The 23,106-nt window shown below is 38.4% G+C and overlaps 1 protein-coding gene across 7 annotated transcripts in view; it reads left to right on the top strand.

The window, feature by feature from the left end:
* Positions 1-23,106, top strand: part of lingo1a (leucine rich repeat and Ig domain containing 1a) — a 340,201-nt gene that overhangs the window by 219,442 nt on the left and 97,653 nt on the right. The window contains exon 1 of one of the 7 annotated variants that reach the window (XM_077517524.1): positions 14,348-14,600. The exons of the other annotated variants lie outside the window; for them this stretch is intronic. The gene's annotated coding sequence lies outside the window, so the exon portion shown is untranslated. Of the gene's footprint in view, positions 1-14,347; positions 14,601-23,106 lie in introns of those variants that run through there. 7 annotated transcript variants of the gene reach the window in all.

Raw genomic sequence — 23,106 nt, 5'->3', positions numbered from 1 at the left:
TGCTTTTGTGCCTCGTTGGAACCTTTTACTGACACACTTGGTATTTCTCATCTCGTTATTTGGGCTGATTATAATTCCGGGGCTATATTAAATGTCAGCGAAAGGCCAGCGATTGTGATGCAAATGTTAAGCATAGAATGTGTTCTTTCATTTAGAGCTTTTTTTTTTTTATTTTATTTTTTATTTTTTGCACTTTCGCCCCAAACACAACGCAAAACAAAAGCAACAAAAGAAAATGTCAATAATAATGTTGTTGAGACCCTCATGCTGCATTGGGATGCAGCCATGTAAAAGAGGTTTGGGTTTTTTTTCCTGATGGACCTTTCACATAAAGGCTTAATTCACCTCGAAAAAATGTATATTCTTTTGTACATGTTTGTGGATTTAAGTGGAAGGTTAAAAAAAAAAAAAAAAGTGGGAATGGTTCAGCTAATTCACAAGTCTATTATTATTTTTACATTACCAGCAAATGGTAACAAATTTACGGCATGGTCGAACTTGGCCTTCATGTTGAAGGTCATTAAATTCACAATGTCGACGGTTTCTGTACAGATAACATGAAAAGTGACTCATATAAAATGACTATAGTTGCTGATGAAAGTATATATATATATATATATATATATATATATATATATATATATATATATATATATATATATATGAACCGACACGCACCCAACGTATTTCATCAATCGCCATGGATGTAAAATGTGAACTGGCCATTCATGTCACAGTTTTCTCCCTGAACTAGAAAGTAGCTAAAAAAATTTGATCGCTTTTGTTTGTTGGAAATGTATTTTCTCATGCCGTAAGGCTCCGGCCCTGAAGCATACATGAACAACTTCGACCGCTGCATTCATCTATGAAGTACCTTCATGGACACTTCCACTGTGCGAATGCACGAAACAGAACAAATATTGCATCACGCGTAATATTTAAAGTCCAGCTTCTCGATTATGAGCCTTAAGAGCCTTTCTCTAACGACCTTCGTATTTGTGTGTAAATTAAATAAAACACTCTCAACCCTAATGAGGACAAGTGGTATAGAAAATGAATGGCTGGATTAATGAAACATTAAATCCCCCCACGCTCAAAACACTTGCTGCTCGTTCTTTGCCGTTTTATAGCGCATCTGTTATGTGATGTTTTTCTCTACCGTCTCCCCCTCACTTTTTTTTTTATTTTTATTTATTTATTTATTTTTTTTTAGGGGAATGAAAGCCAAGTTGTTTTTCCGTGCGGATTTGCATTAAAACTCAACTACATTATTGTTTTGACAAAGGTAATCCTGGTCTATCTGGATTAAAGTGAACCCGACTGCAATTATGTGTAATGACTTTTAAACACAGCGAGTACATTCTACAAAAAAAAATAAATAAATAAAAATAAAAATGTGATGAGTGTTTTTTTGCTAATGAAGAGCTCATCCCAAAGTCAACTGTTTTTTATTTTTTACGTTTTTTTCTCCATTTTGTTTTGTTACTCATACACATCACTGGTGAAAATTTGGCTAATAATAATAATAATAATAATAATAATAATGATATTTTCTTTTAAGTACTTAACTTTTTTTTTTTTTTTTTGGTCCCTTTATGTTTATGTTATGAGCTAAAGTTTTATTCAGAGGTGCACGCCTCTGCATAACACTGCATCCTTATTAACGTATAAGAGAATAAAAAAAGAAATAAATATGGACCAACTTACAACAAAGAATAGCTTTATTCAGAAAACATTTAAAGTGCATCTGAAATTCAAAAATAAAATTAAATCCTTAGTTAAACTATAAACATTTTTTGACTGACCATGTCAAACCATATGATATGGAAAAATAAAATTACATAAAATCAATAAATAATGATGCATTCAAACTGATCATCAACATTAACTCAGGAGTGCAATATTTAAAAAAAAAACTTTAACCTACAAAACAAAAATATATAAACTAATTTGTGCAGATTTTTTATTTTTTTTGCTGTGTGCAAAGCGCGCATACTCAGTGCAAACAAAACCCCTACAGCACCGAGCGAATGCTCCCTGCGCACACACTGCCAATAATGAGAGCGCCACTGCCCCCTAGTGTACTGGAGGTGCAATTGCACTTTATTGTAGGACAGTAAAAAAAATAAAAATAAAAATAAAAAAAATGCAAAAGCATGTTCCCCGAGGTCAAACGCGCCACCCTTGATGGAGACTATTTGAGAAGCACTGCATAGAGCAACTTTAAGCACATTTACTGGTTTTTATATAATTTTTAAAACATTTTTTTATATAATTTCTGAGCTGAAAATGACCTAAATACAAACAAGTAGGATGTTAAAGGAAATTTTGCTGCACGATATAACTGTTGACACACAGAAAAAAAAGAATCTTTAATGTCCCCTGTGGAGGTAATAAAGTGCACGAATGGTTTATTGCTCTTCAACAACACCTTTATTTAAAGTCAGCCCAGCTCATTGGTTTATGCTTTGTCATTGAAAATGAGCGCTGCGCCTAAAAAAAGACCCCTAATAGGCCCCATAATGAATATCTTGACTGATGGCATAATGAGGGCTTAATAAATATGTATGGGTCACATATTGTGGATTATTCAAACGGCAGGCTAAGAGGTCAAGCGCGCAGGAAGTCGTCGAGGGAGGCGGGTCGCCGACACAATTTTTTTGTTCTCGTTATTTATGACATTTGCTCGACAACGATTGAGTCTTAATGAGGGTGGACTGCAAATGGAATCTCCTTTTTTTTTTATTTATTTTTTTTTATACCAGCTCTGGACCCGCAGCTTTCATTTTGAAGCTAATCCTGGAAAAGTTGCCTTGTCAGCTCTGTTTTTTACTGCGTGTGCTGCCGAGCGCTAAGCCACGCCGCATCTTGCTGCTGTCGAAGCAATGTGACGCGGCAGCTTCTCCTCGTAAACAGTGGACCGCCGCCAACTTTTCTGGCTGCTCGTTGAACATGTTTGGACAAGAGGACGTCACAGCACCAACAAACTGACATCAGACTACAGTGGTACCTCGACTTAGGAAATTAATTGGTTCTGGAAGAACGTTCTTAAGTAGAGACGCATTTTCCATGTAAATGGCCTAATCCGTTCCAAGCCTCCTAAAATTCAGACATAAATGTTTTATAAAGCAAAAGAATGCATCAAAACATGTAACAAAGACATGTTACAATTAGATTATTGCACAATAAATGAGAGTTGTGCATAATATAAAAAGCAAAGAATAGAGTAAAGAATAAAAATGAGGGGCTAACTGCTGTCCTCATAATTTTTTGCCCTCTTTGTTTCAATTTCTCCCAGAAGTGTTTGTTTTTGTTGTTTTGTAAAAAGATGATCCAAGAATGTTTTTTTTTTTTTTTTTTTAAACAATCCTTCAAAAATGTCCAAGGCAAACATCATCTTAGTGAGCGATCGCCCGACTGGTGAACACTTTTTCCGGGTGATTCTTTTCAACAAATTCCCAAACTTGATGAAAACTTCAGGTACGGCGAGGCATCTTTTTCATAAAAAAAGGCCGTCTCGTCGCAATTAAAAACGTATTGTTTCTTCATCAATCACCAATTGTTTGAATTTTTGCACAAATTCGTCGGCCGTTAGTTAATACATTTACTAAAAACTATCGGAATACCTCATGGCCCGAGGGATGAATTGCGAGGACGCTGCATAGACACCGATCTATTATCTACATTCATAGATACATACGGTAGAGGTTCCTCTTAGCCAATGGGATGCCACAAAGATGCTAGGTAATACCCATAGCTTTAAGTATGTTGCGTTCGTTACCTTTCGTATCTTGAAATTTCTTTCATAACAAGAGGCAATATTTTCCTGTTGAAGCGTTTCGTAACTTGAAAATTTCGTATGAAGAGACGTTCGCAAGTAGAGGTACCACAGTATTTAGCTAGAGGAGAGCGAAAACGTGGTCTTCGTTCATCATTGTCGTCATGTCAGATTTCGTAACGCGTTCCAGTCTGCGGCCCCGGGGGAGACGGACGACGTTCGCACAATCGCTATTCGTTGACGGCGGGAAGCAATCTTGTTGGCTGTATTACTTGAGCTAATGCTAAATGCTATCTTGGTTAGCAGTTCAACAGCTGTAATGTTGGAAATATGCCTCAAGAAAGCGCAACTTGCGTTGGGTCTGACAGACGATTGCGATTGTAGGAAAGTAGGACGACAGGAACAAGTTCTCGTTCCAGCACGGCGAAAACACGCCTGCTAGCACTAAGATGCGGATGAAAATGAGAACGTGAATGTGAAAGTAAGTCAGGAAGGAATTACACCGTTAAATTCGCTTTTTATGTGTTTATCGTATGAATTGCTATGTGATTGACATTCGCATGGCAAGAAAACGGCGGGAATGCCGGGACGGGACTTGCGTAACATCGGTGCAAAAACATTGAGGGTGGCGAAATCCACTGGGACTGTAGACCCAAGACTCCGAGTTGGGACTGTCCTGGTTTGGTTTCACATTATATGTATGGAAAGATTTGTCTATTTTCTTTTATAGTGGTTTGCATTTTACGATCTGGATTTTTTTATTCATTGGTTTGTCAAAGCACCTTGTAAACACTTGTTTTTAAAGGTACTATACAAATAACGTTTAGTAGTAGTAGTAGTATACCCTAGCTGTAGTTCCTCTTCAAGGCAAAAGATAAAACCAGGCAATTCAGTGCCTTGAGCTGGTCGCTGGTTTAGAACTATTTTTATGCTGATGTGGAATTTACGTGTTATACTGGAAGGTTTGATACCAATACCAATATATTCTCTATTCTTTAAGTTTGATACATTGTGAAATTGTCAAGTAGAGGAAATAACCTAGAACAAAAGTACCATTCTGGTCCCGATCAGTATCAATACCAACGCTATTTGACAGAAAGCAAAAATATCAACTGTTGCATTGAATGTCCCTTTTGCTTCAAAATATGCTTGAAAATGTTTGTAGTGGTTTTGTCACTACACTGTGCAGGCAAAATAACGTGCACGGGTACTCGTGACACACTTTTGCAATGGAGCACAATGTTCCCGGTGATTGAATGCTTGTTATTGCGCTTCACGGAGGAAATGATACAAAGACACTCAACAAAGCTCATTTCCTGAGCAGTGACCACGTATAACAGAACGTAATCAGGCCAATGCGAGTGCTTCATCAAAGGTCATTATTGATTTTTCAGAAGCTGAGGAAATTCCACATTTCGACAATGTTTTTTTTACCTATAGAGCAAAACCCCAATGATTTTGAATAGCTGTTGCTGTATGAATCTAACAGTCCTCACTATGACTCTGTTGTTATTTTGAACTCTCAGGGATTCTTTTTTTGTTGTTGTTCTTTTCAGTTCGAGGGTGTTCTGTTCTTCTTGTCTGCTTTTAAAGGTCATTTTTAGGTTTATTTTTTGTTTCAGGCAATTCTATTTTTTCCAGGAGAGGGAACTTTCTTAACTTGCAGACAGTTGTGGCGGTGACAGCTCTGACGAAGGCTGGAGCGACAGCCGGAACTGTCAGCAAGATAAGAGAGTTCGCTCCTTACTGGGAAGAGTTGTATGAAAAAAACAAAGATAAAATGTTGTGGTTTTGTGTCATAACAAGATCCCTATTGATAACGTTTTTATTGTGGACGCTATACTGTACAAATTAAAATAATATATATATATATTTAGAAACTGTTACCTGACAGAAATGTCCAGAAGAAAGTGTGACTACTTTTTCAGTCCTAACCAATCAATAGCCAATCAGGGATTACTTTGATTTTATTTATTTATTTATTTATTTATTTATTTATTTATTTATTATTTTATTCATCAGCTGATATGGGATTATTTGGCGTCATACCTGATAATATACTGTACGTACATTGTGAGATGAAAAAAAAGTTCCCCATCAATCTTGAATCATTTGCGACAGAAGCAACCCTTATTAGTGTTGTGTATGAATGTTTTGTTTCCGTTATGTGAGCTAATGTATCAAGAAAGTACAGAAATTGCCAAGGAATCGTTTCCTTTTCACCCAGCTAGCTGTCATAGTCTTCAACTGATTTTCCCTCGAACCTTCAGGGATTATTGTTTTGTGTCATAACAAGATCACAGCTAATTTCGAATAGTTATGATATGAGATATTAGTGGTAGCTCGGATCAAAGGTAAAATCATTTCACACTTGACCTCCCTTATCAATGTTTAGCGAGTAATAGAAGCAATCTTGCTCAAACGTGAGGCAAACTGTGCATGACAGCAAGAATATTTTCGGACAAAAAAAAAAAAACGGCTGTGTAAGATTTTCTTTTGCACCATTCAGCAGACTGAATTCCCGATCTTTCCTTTTAAAGAGAATTATTTTGTCAGAACAGGCTCCCGACTGATTTGGGAATGAATCTTATCTGAGCTACTGGAAGCGTCTATAGGCGAGTCAAAGTTGTTCAGTCAGGACTATATTCTTCCAACTGAATTGATTTGGAATTTTTCAGCTTTAATTGATCACTCTGCTGAAGTCATCACCTGCCATTTATAGCAATAGAATTTAAGTTCATGTATTTAATAACGTTGTGTATCTGGACATTGCACAAATATTTATTGTATACATAAAATTGTATAAAAACCTCTTAGGACATGGCGACCACATGTTGCTCAGCAAGGGCCTGATTGTCCGATTACGAGGACATTAAGTGGTGCCATTTAGTGGTGGAAGAAGACGATAAGCCATTACAGGTTAGATTCAAGATGGCTGCCACGCACTGTAGCAGCAGCGGTAGCGGCAGCGGCAGCAGCTGTTTTTGTTGTTGTTGTTGTTGTTGTTGTTGTTCTTCTTCTTCGTCTATCTTCTTTGTCGTCTTATCTTCTTCGTTTATCTTCTTCTTCTATCTTCTTCTACTTCGTCTATCTTCTTCTTGGTTTTCTCTTTCCTGTTTTTGGTATCGCTCAGCTGTATGTTTCAATTATTTCTGTAAGCCTGTAAGGTTCATTTGTTGATAAATAAATATTAAAAAAAAATCTATCTTCTTCTTCTTCCTCTTCTTCTTCTTCCTCTTCTTCTTCTTCTTCTTCTTCTTCTTCTGCCTTCTATCTTCTTCTCTTCTTCTACTTCTTCTTCATCTTCTTCTTCTATCTTATTTCTTCTTCTTCATCTTCTTCTATCCTATTTCTTCTTCTTCTCTTCTTTCTTCTTCTAATATCTTCTTCTTCTATCTTCTCTCGTCGTCTTCTTCTTCTTCTTTCTTTTACTTATTATTATTTTATTATTATTATTATTTTATTTTATTATTTAAATGCTTCATACTTGGCGGCTTGATGAAGCCAACAGTAACATTATCCGCAAAAAGCAGAGACGCAATGCTGACGCCACCAAACCGGAACCACTAAAACTGCGCCGAGAAATTCCGTCTATAATCGAAGAACAGAATCGGTGACAAAGGGCAACCCTGGCGGAGTCCAACCTCCTTCAGAAACAAATCCGACTAATTGAAATATAATGATCCGTTGCATTCCAATTTTCGGACATGCTTGAAAAGATGTTGTCCTTTGTAGTTTGATACAAGCAATTCAGATTGACCCGGGACATATGTGTACATGTGACATCTGCAGTACTGTGGGTTAGGGTTAATAGTCACAGTATTTTCAGAGCTAGCTTTAAGCCTTTGCCAAACGACTTGGACACGCAATTCCCGAGCCAGCCGTCCTCCTCAACGCCCACAATACATAATGTGCTACACTAGCTGTGCCATCCACAGGGAAATGTCACATCTTAACACTCGTCAGGGTCACGTTTAGGAAGAAGGGCTGTCACGCTCAGAATAATGCTCGTGGACTCTTGGGCTTTGCCGCAACGCGTATGGGCGGCGTGACGTGCTAATGCACAAAAAGTTCAAGCCTTCCTGGAGGTGTTGTTGGATAATTGATGCTTCTGTATGATTGTCTGCAAGCGCAAAGCCTTTTTTTTTTTTTTTTTCCTTATGTACGTGTGTGGCGAAGGGCTGCGTTTGCCATCAGCTATTTACGTCCACGCGGAACGTCCCCGGCTGTGCGGGAAAACGATATTTACGGCCACATCTGTCGTCCGCTGTAAACAACAGCTAAGCGTCAATTTATTATGGAAGCGTGGGAGCCTCAGTAAACACTAACTTCACAAAATAGACTCTGGCCGACATTCTGAAAAAGGGAAAGGAGTATTACACCCGTGTCCATGTCTGGGCATGCATTCAGCTACTACCGCAACTCCGCAAATAGCAGCCGGGGGCAATTATTTACTGGACTGCAGATAAAGGGGGAGAGTTGTAGAGCACAATTTTGAGGAATATTAATCAGTATTAGGCTTATTATGGAGAAACGCAGAGGAATTGTTAGAATTGAGCTAGCCCGGGTGGAACAAATGAGTGGCGTAGCTCGCTAGAACAAAATCACATGCACAAAACGTTGATGGCGTCAATATAATTTTATAATACTGTGCAGTGAACACATTCACAATTTGCATGACAAAACTTTATTCGTTGATGTTTTTACATCTATGAGTATGTGCTGCTGTTTTGGTTAGCGATAGAGTTCAAATGGACTCAACAGTTACCTATTTAATATACACGTTCAGACAACGACTTATATGAACTGAGATGATTGCAGTTATTACCGTTTGTCTGGACAAATCACGCCGTGACTAATTGCAGCCCTAATTTTGTTTTGTTTATTTTGTACAACATATTATTACAAAGAACAATTTCGGGTTGGCGTTCCCTTTATGGGGTAATTCACGTTAGTTTAGTACACCCCCTGTTTATAATTTTCCTAGTAAGTACATTTCCATTTCAACATTATATAGCGACAGACCGATAATCGGCCAGGCCGATAATCGGCGCCGATAGTGAGCATTTTGACAAATATCGGTATCGGCCTTTTTTCAAAATCTACCGAAAATGAAAATGAATATCTGCTTCAAGATCGGTTATCGGCCTCCTTGGCTACTAATAATAATCAGTATCAGTATCTGAAAAGTATCTGAAAAAAACATATATATTATATATTGTATATTGTCAAAGAAAAATATTTTCTTGGGGTTGTCTGCTTTTGCGACAAATTATCAAACATCTGTTTGGAAAGAATTTTTCGATTCAAGTTAGATTTTCTTAATTGCTTAATTTATATTAACTTACAATATCCTAGTTAAAATTATCTTGAACCCGGAAAGCAAAGAAATTATTAAACCAAAACTAATTTTACGGAATTGACACAAAAAATGAAGATGTCTCCATTTGCGTTTGAACTCTTCAATTGTACGTTTATGATCACGAGTTTAGAATGAGTGGTACAGCAGCTGGCATTTTTAGTCAGAAGGCGAAGGAAATAAACGAGAAAGACAGCTCTCGGCCTTTCCCAGAATTCATTAACAGAAAATATTGCCACAACGGTTTGTTTTTAATTCATTTATTCATGTCATTTATAAACATGCTCATATTGTTGGTTAATTTATTCATATCATGTATTTCATTAAGATTCTCTTACTGTTTTACAATTGGGACGATCGAGTCTGGTGAAGAATGTAACTTTGGGGCTAATTTTTCTCTATGATCAAGTCACTGTCATTTGTGCATCACCTCCTACATGGTGTTAATAATATTCATGCATTATCTATCGAGAAAATAAATAAAAACATGTCTCGATAAAATCTTCCTTTGCCGGTGCAGAACTTTTCTCCACGATGGAATTAGTTGGACTGTTTTTGTATCATTCTGCTGACTCATGAGATACACATAACTTCCTTGGCTGAGGTAACAAAAGCTTTCCAAGTTTTCCATCTCTACTTTTTTGGCTGCCCAAAAGGAAATCCAAATAATGTTGTTAAGAAAATGGTGGAGTTGCATGATGGTGATGTAACCCAGAACAGTTGGGGTATCGTGGTTTGGCGTGAAATAATGACTTTATGGCAGTGCTTCTCAATTATTTTCTGTCATGCCCCCCTTAGTAAGAAGAAAACATCTCACCCCCACCACCCCCACGCGACTATAAATAGTATCATTTGTCTATAAAATTGTTCTAAGCACACCTATGCATAACACTGTGTCCGTATTAACGTATAAGAGAATTTTTTTTAAAAGAAAGAAATATGGACCAACTTACAACAAAGAATAGCTTTATTGACTGCAACAGAAAAGATTTAAAGTGCATCTGAAATTCAAAAATAAAATTAAATCCTTAATTAAACTATAAACATTTTTTGACTGACCATGTCAAACCACATGATGCGGAAAAATAAAATTACATAAAATCAATAAATACATTCAAACTGATCACCAACATTAACTCAGGAGCACAATATTAAAAAAAAAAAAACTTTAACCTGCAAAGCAAAAATATAAAATAATGTGTGCTGATTTTTTTTTTTGCTGTGTGCAAAGTGCGCATGCTCAGTGCAAACAAAACCCCTACACCACCGAGCGAATGCTCCCTGCGCACACTCTGCCAATAATGAGAGTGCCACTGCCCCCTAATGTTGTGGAGGTGCAATTGCACTTTATTCTAGGACAGTAAAAAATAAAAAATAAAAATAAAAAATAAAAAACATTCCCCGAGGTCAAACGCTCCCCCCTTGATGGAGCCTCGCGCCCCCCTGGGGGGGCCCGCCCCACTATTTGAGAAGCACTGCTTTATGGTAAAAAAAACAAAAAACAAAACCACTGATTATTTGATCTTATGAGCATTTGGCGTTGGTCATGATGCAGCGGAACACGCGTGGGTTTGAGTTCCCACTCAGCGATGGTGTGAATGTGCGCGTGAACGCTTGCTCGCTTGTCGCTATACGTTCCCTGTGATTTACGTGCCAATGCCGTAGGTTGCCCACCCCTCCTATGGAGTCCTGCCCATGCAAATCAGGGCATCCGTCCTGCCCCCCTGATGCCACCCATACTCTCCACCTCTGCCTCAGAAGTGTTGGCTGATATTCCTAGCGTGAATCATCAAGTGTGTGGGATTAAACTTGATGAGTCACGTCAGCCTAGGGATGCCCGCTGTGCGTTTCAAAGCGTGTGTTGGCAGCAAGACTTTGCCTGGATGCCACCGGATGGATTCGGGAGGATGTTGTTGAGAGCAAAGTCCCCCCCGCGGCTAAATATATCGCGCTTGCCTCGGGATGTCAGAGAAGATAGACAGGTTTGTCTGTTTATTCCGTCGCAGGAACAAAGTTTCTCTCTATGCCATTCATCTTAATGAAGGAATCAGGATCATCAAAACATGCTTGGAATTGAACTACTTTTGTATTTTTCTTATGTTACTTGTGAAGCGCAACACTGATGACGATCCGAGATACAGAAATTCAACTCAACTCAACTTTATTTATAAAGCGCTTTAAGAACAGGCATTGCTGTATACAAAGTGCTGTACATAAACATAATTATCAGTTTTGCAGTAAACAAGAACAAAACAAACATTTAGAAGTGCAAATACAAGTTATTTATTTATTTATTTATTTTTTTACAAGTACAGTCAAACCTCGGTTTTCGAACATAATCCGTTCCAGAAGGATGTTCCAAAAGCGAATTGTTCGAAATCCAAAACAATTTTTCCCATGATAATTAATGTAAATATTTATTTTTATTTTTTTAATATTAATTAATTAATTATATTTAATTAATTAATTTTAATCTGTTCCAACTCTAAAAAAAACTTTTCCCAATTTTTTTTTGTGTGACTATTTTACACCATAAACTGCACTGTATACTGTTTAGCGTAAATAGAAATGGGTAGAATTAGACACTGTTTTATTTTAATAGAAGATATCCTATCTAAAATGATGAAAAAAAACAAAAAAACAAAAAAAAACAAATTGCACTTACAGTATTTTTTCAATCTTCATATATATGTTCATTGTTTGCAGCTTTTGGTTTAAGTTGTTTGTCTCTGTATGGGTGTGTGTGTGAGTGTGAGTGAGAAATATAGAAATACTTTGTCAAACCTAAATGTGGGGGCGCTGCTTGTTCCATTTAAGTGCAGCATAACAGCTAAATGCTGATGCACCATATTTGCATTGAACTCTGATCTCCACTGATTGACCGGATTCTGCACCATCTTTACAACCTTTCATTTAAAAACTTTTTTTTATTATTATTATTGGTTGACAGGTCAACAAAATTATCGAGCAGCATTTGAAATGCAAACATTACCTTGTGTGTACCTTGTGGTCGGAAAATGGAGGACATTCATACGTTGCCGATTATTCATTATGTCGTTACCAAAACAACAACAACAACGTTGACAGCGGCATTGGAGAACCTTGTCCATCAAAATAACTCGACAACATCGATGGCAAAAAAAATCGAAAGGCCCATTGGAGGACAAGTGACTTCCAAATTTCCCAACGTGCGACGTTGATGAGAAAACCGTTGAGCTGAAGAATCAACAAAGCGTGAAGAAAATGTATTGATTGTTTTCCACCGACTGAAGTGCATGGAATATTATTAATGCTCAATAAAAGGTCATAACAGTTCCATCCCCGCAAACTCAATTATTTCTCCCTCCTTGAGCTTATCGGATGCTTCTCCAACATGGATGGGCAACTTGAATGATAGAGGGGGCCACTTTATTTATATATATATTATATTTATTTATTTTTTTCAGCGCTACTGAAGGGGCTTCATAGGACCACACACTTTCTTACCAGATGTATGACAAAAAATGGCATTTTAACTCATCAGCTTTTTAATCTTTGTTGGACCAAAATCTCGACCCAACATGCTGGGTCCAGTCATCTACCTCACAGGTGCCAAAGTCCGGTCCCCGGGGGCCATAGTCCTGCACGTTTTTGAAGGTTTCCCTCCTCTAACACACGTGATCCAATGATCATTGATATCAGACTCCTGCAGAGCTTGCTGATGAGCTTGAATATGAATCAGCTGTGTTGGATGTGGGAAACCTCTAAAGCATGCAGGACTCTGGCCCTTGAGGACCGGACTTAATGCACCTTAATTAGTGGGTATTTCACCCAATTCGGTTTACTTTTTGACTCGGAAGTTTTAAGATTGTGAAGGGACCAAACCACGATTAACCGCTTACTTGATTGATTATTTTGTTGATTAATCAATGAATTGAATAAATAAAAGCGTTTTTTTTCTAATTTCCATCACTTTATTAAAAAAAACATGAGATGAGTTGAAAGTGCAGAAAATGGTCAAACCTAAATTGTAGCATGTCAGAAAATTGGCAAAAAAAATTATTTTCAAACGTAAAAGCAAATGTTTGATTTTGGACAAAGATAATCAGTCCACTTTTATGCTGAGTTCATAGAACTCTGCTCAAATTTACAGTATTAGAAAAGCTGAAATATGAAAAATAAAAAAAAAAGTAAAAACATTTGATTATAAAAAAAAATAAAAAATCATTTATTGAGTACTGATTAGCTATTTACCTTCTCAATTTTTACGCCTCTTTTCTCCGTCACTCTACTTTGGTCAAATGTCCGATGGGTTTGTTTACTATGTACAGAGGACGAGCCATCTGGCATACAGGGCAGATGCCTCTTTTGGTTCTGATGCAGTGATTTTTATTTTATTTTTTTTCCATAATTATTTTCTTACATCTGCGCTTGGCTGGCAACCAGTTCAGCGTGTACCCCGCCTACTGCCCATAATCCATTTCGAATATAGATATGTTAGATTAGGGCTCTTGATGACTAGAGAGATGACTTGAGCTAGGCCTTTGTGTCACTGTTATTCGTCCTTGCTCGGCGCCTTTCTATCTGTCGGCATTCTGACATACTTATCCAGTTAAAAACCAGTTAAGGCCATCAGGCCACACGGGGAGGTTGAGCCGTTCGCCCATGTGGGCCGGCGGCCTAGACAGTATTAAGTGCAGGGACGATTTTGAATAGATCAGTTCCTACGCATACTAATAGAAGAGGGGCTCCGCAGCTGTGTACTCGATCTTTCTGGCATCCAGTAAATATTTTGACTTCTGGTTATTACTATTAGTATAATATCGTGAGCATTAAGATACAAGAACCAGTGGAAGTTCCCACCCAGAACTTTACAGATAGCAAATTGAAACATCAGTGGCAGAACCACATGTTAGGCAAGACTGGCTGGGCCGGAGATCTGCGTAACACCATGAAGAAAAGATATTTTCCATGATTTTTTTGTTTGTTAGGTTTTTTTTTTAAATGTGCCTGACAGTCTCCTCCTATTTCCTGCCATCCTCCATCTTGTTGTCAAACACAAACAAACAAACAAACAAACAAAGCATCCCAACTCCCTCTCCTGTTTGTGACGATCCGACTGCAGAGCTGAGGAGGGGCGCCACCCCACCTCCCATCTCCCAATCTCATCACACACTGCGGCTCCACCCCCCCACCCCCTCACCCCCCACCTTCCATTCCCAAGCATGTGTGCGATCCTCGTCGCAGTGAAAAGCGCATGTGCCGCGCGCGCACATGTGGCTCGGCAGCTGACCGGGGCGCACTCGGATACCGCATCCTCCTCCTGTCTAAAACATCAATAATCCCACTTGGTTGTCTCTCTTTCTCTTCGTCCATCCCCGAAAAGGAAGTCTTCCACCCTTTCTTTGGAATTTTAACGAGCAAAGAAGCCCAGCATGGAATGAAAGCGAGCCGATTCCTGGATCTTCTTCGCGGACGCCTCCGGTAAGGATGACATTCCCGCCTCCTCCCTCCTGCAGCTGATTTACTCGTGACAGGCGTGATGAGACGTTGTGACGGCACATTGATGTGAGTGATGCGCGTGCGCGGATGCCACGGCTGCATGGGGAAAATGTCCCGTTTTTTTTGTGTGGATATTTTATTACCCGGAGACAACTTTACACTGTGTAGCGGATGCGTAATGACCCCTGCAGGGACTTTTAATGCGTTTTGGGGGGTGCTTCCATAATGCAAAGTGTTTTAATGGGGGGTAGCCATCAGAGCAAAACTGCTTTTATGTGACAACAACATATTGGATTATTAGCTTTTTTAACCATCACAGTGATGACAACGCTTTCTTTAATGCTCCCCTCCCTCCTCTTGTTATCCTTCATTTTGTCAGCCAGAGTGGATGCTTCTATTTCGGTATGCCGGATGAGCGTCTTTTTTTTTTTTTTTTTTTTTTTTCCTTTTTTAATATCGGCGATCTCGTTATCAATTCTCCGTTCATCTTCTCGTCTCTGTGGAATTCGCAGGGAGGGAGGGAGGGAGGGGACGAGGCGCAAAGTGTCCTGATCCAGCCGTCGCTTCATGAAAGCGGAAAGAGGAAGGCAAAGAGATTAGTCGGGAAAAGTAGTGAGAGGGCAACGGAAGATTGACGGGAGGTCCGCGGAAAGGAGGATGGACGAGGAGGAGTGGGAGGGGGGCGGGCGGTTACTTACTACCACTGGCTGGGAAAGTGCTTTTAAGGCTGGGGAGTCAGCTTACTCGCGTCCGAAAAGGGGCAACGTGATATTCCGGCCTTGATCCAACAACATGGATGCACTCTTGGCGGTGGAGGAGCATCAATATTTATCGCATTGCCCCCATTTCCACAGGAGAAAACATGATCGCTCCACAGGATGGAGAAGCTCAAATCAAATCAGCCGCATCTTGGATGGGACCTTTTTCGACTCCTGTTGCTTTTCACAATTGCTTTTTCGAAATGGGCCACAAAAAAGCACACGCGAAGTTGGGGGAGGATGAAATATGGACGCACGCATCCAGGATGCCTTTTGTTTTTATTTATTTTTTGTATGGGTCACAAGGTGAGCCCATCCCAGCTGACTTTGAGTAAGGGGCGGGGTTCACCCGGGAAATGTTCACCAGTATTTTAAAGCAATACTAGTAACAATAGCACACAGCGCCAAACACGACAGACGATAGTTATGGTGTATAACAATACTCACGTGCATATATTCAGCAGAAAACGACCGATGTTCGTGCAGTTTACTGAGTCCCTTAACTCATTTGCTCCCAAAAACGTATAAATACGTTCTATTTTAAACGTTTTAAGTGTCCCAAAGACGTATTTATACATTTTTGTTTTTTGTTTTTTTTATGCTACAGCATACAGAAGGCTTTGATACTACAGAGAATGGTTGAAAAATTGTTGATAATTATAAAAATGACCAGAAGGTGGCAGCAGAGTTTAACAGAGCAACCAGGGCCATGTTGAAAACAAGCCGTTTCCTCACAATTATAAGCAGATTTGTGAATAATGATGAAACTTAGCTATATCCTAATGCTAAATGCTGCAAAAACGGAAACAGATTTTAAGCAGAAAACTGATTACACGTTTGTTTGTTTGTTTGTTTGTTTTTTTATGCAAGAGCATACAGAAGGCTTTGATGCAGCTTCTGACATGAATAGGTGGCTTAAAACAATGGTAGTTATTACAAAAAAATGGCCATCAGCTGGCAGCAGAGTATAAGAGATCAGCCAGGGCCATGTTGCAACAAGCTCCTTTTGTCAGTGTTTTCACCAGGAATGTGAATGATATGAAACTTAGCTATATTCTAATGCTAATTGCTGCAAAACGAAAGCAGATACAAATATACTTTTTTTTTTCTTTTTCCTGATGAAAGAAGAGACTAATCTTTCTTTTGGTAGGTTCTGTGTTTTTATAGCTATAGAACACAATATTCTGTGGGCCTTGAAAAATAAGTCAAAATCCAGTAAAACAGACAGGAAGCGGGCTGCTCCAGTGAAAATGGCTGCGAGTGAATGAGTTGTAGTAGTTGTGAAACTCTTTGTTTGTGAATTAAACATGATGCACAAACTGTTTCATTATTTGTATGACTCTCCTTAATAAATATTAGACCGTGCTCTTTTCCTTATTATAAAAACATACAACGCTAATTGTTTTTTCTTGGGTGGAGGCTGGCACAGATTTGTGGCATTTTCATTCATTTTAATGGTGAAAGATGATTTGAGATGAGTTTTTTATTTTATTTTATTTTTTTATTTTACCTTGTATCTCAGGGCACGACTGCATCAGCTTTATACCGTATTGTGAAGTCCTGTTTTGTAAGCTTGATGTCCTAGGTGATGCGATGCATCAGACGTTGCGCAATCGATAATGCCAAATATCTTGATGGCATCGAGTTACCCTTAATGTTGCACAGACAGGATCACGTCGTGCGTAAATGCAAATCTTTTTATCGATCGTGTCTGATTTGAATATAGAAGCAAGTCTGTGTTTGCTCTCCGACACACAAGACGACATGGCCGAGTGTAACCGTCAAACCAATCAGTTATGTACCATTTTGCCGTAGAATGAGCGAGTCGTCTGGTTCCAAGGGTGACTCAGTGTGGCAACCGTGAATGGACACCCCCACCCACCACTCGGCCCCCCCCTCCGCCTTTCCCTCCAATTACACCGACGCTGCCCGGTGCCAAAATGAGGAGCTAACAACTCATTTCATGCGCAATTTTTCTCCAGGCCGTTGCAGCAAATAATGGTTGTTACCGATGCGGCTTCATGATTGAGCATGATGCATGAAATGAACTTGGCAATTTTGCGAATCACACTTAAATGACGTCCGAATGAGGGCTTCTCGCACATTTACGCTCGGCACGCGTTAGGACTTCTTTTTTAAATTTTAAACACCGCTATTGACGTATATTCATCTGAAAGAGCTATGTACATATATATGTATAAATTGGGGTTAAACCCGAGTTTGGGTTTCAAGGTGGTTTTCAACTAGGTTTAGGATTTTAAAGTTGGGTTTTAAACTATGTATAGGTTTCAAATTGGGATTTTATGACAGCATTAGTGTGTTAGTTCAGAGTTTTAAATTTGAGTTGGGGTTTAAAAGTAGGCTTTTAAAACTATTGCTTGGGTTTAGAAATTGGGGTTTAAACCGGATTTTCTGTTTAAAACCCTATTTTTTTGGTTGGTTTCAATTTACGGTTAGGTTATCATATTAGTGTTTCAAATTTGAGTTAGGTTTTCAGATTATGGTTTTAAACTTGGGTTAGATTTTCAAATTAGAGTTTCAAGATAGGTTTGGGCTTTCAAATTAGGGTTTTAACTTTAGGTTTCAGCTTAGGGTGTAAACTGTTTTTGGATTCAAATATCTATATACCTATCTTTCTTTCTGTCCATCCATCCATCCATCCATCCATCCATCCATCAAACCAAATTTTATCCATCCATCCATCCATCCATCCATCCAACCCATCCATCCATCCATCCATCCATCCATCCATCCATCTACCCATCTAATACCCATCCATCCATCCAATACCCATCGACCCATCCATCCATCCATCCATCCATCCATCCATCCATCCATCCATCCATCTACCCATCTAATACCCATCCATCCATCCAATACCCATCCATCCATCCATCCATCCATCAATCCATCCATCCAAACTGATTCATGACATCTGTTTGAGGTGCTGAGAACATAACCCTAAGGAACTGCTTACCATTTAAATATTACAGCAGGCTTAATACATTGCATCAAATGGTTAAAATCATAACTATCAGGAGGCCTATGTGACATTGTAAATACATTTAACACCAAATGCCTCCTTTTCAATTAAAGTTTTCCCTTTTAAAGTCTCAACAGAATATTACAAGTGCCAGTGATATGATATGAATATGCTCCATGTTTAACACAGATAAGGGATGAAGTGTAGTGCAATCATTTGCATGTGCTAATCAGATGTGAAATACTTCCACATTTAAAAAAAAAAAAAGTTTTTTTGTTTGACGCTCTGATTGCTCTCTGCTCTGATTGCACATCAACAACAATGCCACATCAGCGGGCCTCGTTAGCATTCGCTAATCATGCGCTTGCTGCTCTTATTCCGTAGCTCTTCCATGTAGTCCATATATGTACATATTTTTATGGCACAGCTGTGAGTCACAAGTCTGACATTAATGTTTTAATATTTGGCATGTTAGGTACTGTAATTCAGGACAAACTGTGTTTATTCCAGTTTATTCTGTAGTGTTCTATATTATTATTATTGTTGTTGTTATTATTATTATTATTTTTATTATTATTTTTATTATTATTATTATTATTATTATGTCATAGTAAATAGTTATTTTGACTTAAAAAAAATCTACATATAGGCCTACTTATAATACAGTAATGATTTATTTATTTTTCTATATTAACATAATGTTCAAGCATACTCTTCATAAAATACCGGTAATCGTGTGAATAGGAGAGGAGTGGAATCAACTTTAGCAATGCACCACCTTAACCTCAGTTAAAAATTCATAAATGTGTAATATATGCCATCATTAGGTGTAATTGCATGTTATGTTAGTCTTCATTTTCCATGCATACAATAGGATGTTCCGGGGTCAAACTTGACCGGAGTGAAGAATATCCTCATGATAACTGTCAATATCAAATTACGAGCTTACATTCCCAGCCATTTTCACTGAAGCAAACCCCCCTTCACTCCCTGTTCTTTTGCTGGATTTTGACTGATTTTGATTTGATTCATCAGGTTAAAAAATAATAATAATTAAAAAAAAGAAGAAAAAAAAAAAGAAGTAAATTTCTGTTTCCGTTTTGCAGCAATTAGCATTAGAATATAGCTCAGTTTAATCATTATTCACAAATTTGTTTCAAACTGTGGGGAAAAACAGCCACTTGCAACATGGCCCTGGTTCATCTCTTATACTCTGCTGCCACCTGTTGGCCGTTTTTGTAATAACTACCATTGCTTCAACCGTCATCTTCAGTTCAGAGGCTGCATCAAAGCCTTCTCTATGCTCTAGCATAAAAAAAAATCAAACAAAACAAAAAATGTATAAATACGTCTTTGGGATACTGGTGATATTTAGAATAGAACGTATTTATACGTCATTGGGAGCAAATGAGTTAATATACAATAATTGAATTCAGTTTTTTTCTGTTTAGCATGTATGATCAGTTTTTTTTACTCTTTAACTGATTCAAGCTCTCGCACCCCGTGTCCTTCCAAAGACCAACATGTACAGGTTTATACGAGAATAGTGTGGTCGCAAACACACGTGAAAATAAAATAGCAAAACTGCTACAAGAAGTTTAAAAAAAAAAAGAGCTTTGTAAGCCCCTATATTGCACGTTGGAAGTTATTTTTAGCTATGAAGTAGAGACGTGTGAACTTGTGCAACCAGTGGAGCATTCAGACAGTCAAACAACACACAAGATTGAATTACGAATATTTCTTGTTGGTGAGCAAGACCAGCTTTTATCCAATATGCGACCTCAGCAGCCAGTATTAAGCAGAGCTGCGTGTTATGCAAATGAGCGCCAGCCCGGGCCATGTTTCATTGCCTTGACGTACGCTTGTGTCCGAGTGGCCTTGCATGCTTGCTGGCTTGACATCACTATTAAATCTTTGACATCAGCCCAACAACAGCCCTCCTCCTCCTCCTCCCTCTCTTCCTCCTCCTCCTCCTCCTCCTCCTCGCAGCTGGAGATCAATCAGAACTAATACATATTTAGTTGAGACCTTTCTCTCAGCCCTCCCGCGTGTTTGACACACTGCAACATCTTGGAACGATCGCTCCTGACAAAATCTGCTGGGAAAATGTTCAAAAGGCAGTCACAGCATGTCTGGAAACATCCGGAAAAAACGTTCAATGCATACGTAGCGTAATTCATGCTAGTGGACCGACAATGTGATTTGGAGGGATTGTGAGAAAATGTTCCCAATGGAAATTAGATTTAAATATGCAGGGTATGTTTTAAGTAAAACATTAACTCATTTGCTCCCAAAAATGTACGTTTTATTTTACATGATTTAGTGTCCCAAAGACGTATTTATACGTTTTTTTTTCTTTTTTCTTTTTTTATGCTAGAGCATACAGAAGGCTTTGATGCAGCCTCTCAACTGCAAAGAACGGTTGCAGAAATGGTAGTTATGGCACCAGCAGGTGGCAGCAGAGCAAACAAGATCAACCAGGACCATGTAAGGAGCTCAATTACTCACAATTCTAAATAGAGTTGTGAAAAATGAGTAAACTTAGCTATATTGTAATGCTAATTGCTGCAAAACGGAAACAGACAGAAACATACTTTTTTTTCCTGATAAAAGAAGAGACTTTAATCTTTCTTTTGCACATTTTATTTAAAATAGTCAACGTTACAATTTTATTTTCAAAATTTTCTCGTTTTATTATCGTCTTCCTCCCTAGTATCCCTATTTTAGCAAGGAACATTATAAGGCATGTTTTGCCTAAACGGAAAAATAATAGATATCTATATCGACACGCTATGATCATGCATCCCTAAAGAGATCCCATAACGGCGCATATTAATATTCTGCACGACCACTGGCTCGACGCACTAAAACTGAGGCAGACGTTTAATTTGCAAGCAAAATGAGATGAACTTTGCGTGAGAGCGGGTCACTTTCCACCTGAAATGGAAAATGTCCTCACTCTGCTCTTAATCTGATGTATGGGAGATACACGTGCATGGACCTTTGCAGTATACGAGAGAACAAAAGTTGTAGACGTTCATAATGGCAAGTCACATTTGTCAGTGTCATCTTTTTTCAATAGGCTAACGCACTATTTCCTCTATATAACTAACAGAATGTTTCCGCGCTTGTACCGACTAATTAAATACGACATTAAGCAGAGTTGCTGCTTATTAAAATGCGAATAACAAATCAAGGAATCGCAGTCGTCGCTCGTTTGCCGCTCGCTGACATTTTGGAAACGAGAGCCTCTGAAATGCGGCTCAGCGGGGCTGTCGGGTAACTTTAGCTCGTTGTCGCTTCCGCTATTGTGTTGCCTTCAAACCCGCCTCGGATGCCTCCGGATGGCGACTGACCTTCAAAGTGGAAGCGTTTTAGAGAGTTCGGAGGCGGTAATGTCATCCGTCGGCGAAGAGCGTTGGCTTTTTTTAGACGGCAATTTGGGAAAGAACAAAAACAAAGCGCGGCCCCGGTGCCGTCTGACGCTCGTGTGATCTCGGCGCTCCCTTAACGTTCACGGCTCTTTGGCATCTTTTGATCTGCAAAACAGTTTATGACACCAATTTACCTGCTGTCCCACTTTTGCTGGCACTGTTAACATCTGCTATTTTTTTATTTTTTTATTTTTTTTTAAATAGAGGCACATCTGCACGGTGGCAGGATGTATCAAGTGTGTGACTAAAACAATGTTTGCCAAGCTGGTCAGTGTCTCATTTTCGGGCTGTGATGAATTTCGGTTTAAAAATAGTTTGATGAACTTTACATCTCGGAATTTTGACACGCTTGCCTCGTTAATTCTCCACATGGACTTGACAGTTTTGGGTCAAACACATTTCAACAGTTCAACCCTTTTACGATTTTACAAAAAAAAAAAAACTGCAGTGAGGCTGAACAAGAATCGGAAGAATTGATTTTGTAGCCTGTTTGACGGTAACCTTGCTCGACTTTCTCCCGAGTGAGTCGCGTTCAGGTACACTCGGCTATTTTCAGTTTAGACGAGAGCCGATTTTTTTTTGGATGAGTTCTGAGACATAAAAATTCTCGAATTTTCTGGTCGAAAACCGATTTGGTCGAGAACAGAAGAGTTCGAAAACCGAGGTTTGACTGTATATGGATGGAAACCACATGACAGCAATCTGTTTTAAACTCCAGTCTAGTTTCACCTTGAATACATTGTGTGATGCTGTAAAATTGTTTACTTATAACTTTTTCATTTGACGGCCACATACAGAAAATCAGAATGATGCAAGGGCCACGTAATGTTATGAACAGAAATTGTGTTTAGTCCTAAAAGAAATTGTACAAATAATTTTTGTGCTTTTGCATATTTAGAAAAATGCTACAGTACATAAACAGATTTATTTGTAATATAGCAGTAGCGTTATCATAGTTTTGGAATTTTTTAATTTACTTTTTATTTTGGTTTGAGTTTTGTTTTTTAAATTCAGTTAGTTTTAATTAGTTTTCAGGTTAGTTTTTATTAGTTTTAGTTCTTTAATTAGTTTTAGTTTTTTTAAAATGTGTATTACTTGTGCGCAATATTTAAAAAAAAAAAAACACCATGGGCGCAACCTCTGAAGGTGCTTTTCTATTGGTTGCTGCTAGATGATGTCACTTCTATGTGACATACTTTCAAATGTCATTATTCTGGTTTCAATCAAAATAAATCTACGAAAAATTACATTTAAAGTCATCCGCAAAGTCTCATGCATTAAATTAATTACCAAAGACTAAATGAAATGAAGGA

The sequence above is a fragment of the Festucalex cinctus genome, chromosome 3 (genome assembly GCF_051991245.1).
Source record: "Festucalex cinctus isolate MCC-2025b chromosome 3, RoL_Fcin_1.0, whole genome shotgun sequence".
In the NCBI taxonomy this organism is placed as follows: Eukaryota; Metazoa; Chordata; class Actinopteri; order Syngnathiformes; family Syngnathidae; genus Festucalex; species Festucalex cinctus.
Note: the sequence above shows the minus strand (reverse complement) of the source record. Positions and strands in the feature narration are given on the sequence as shown.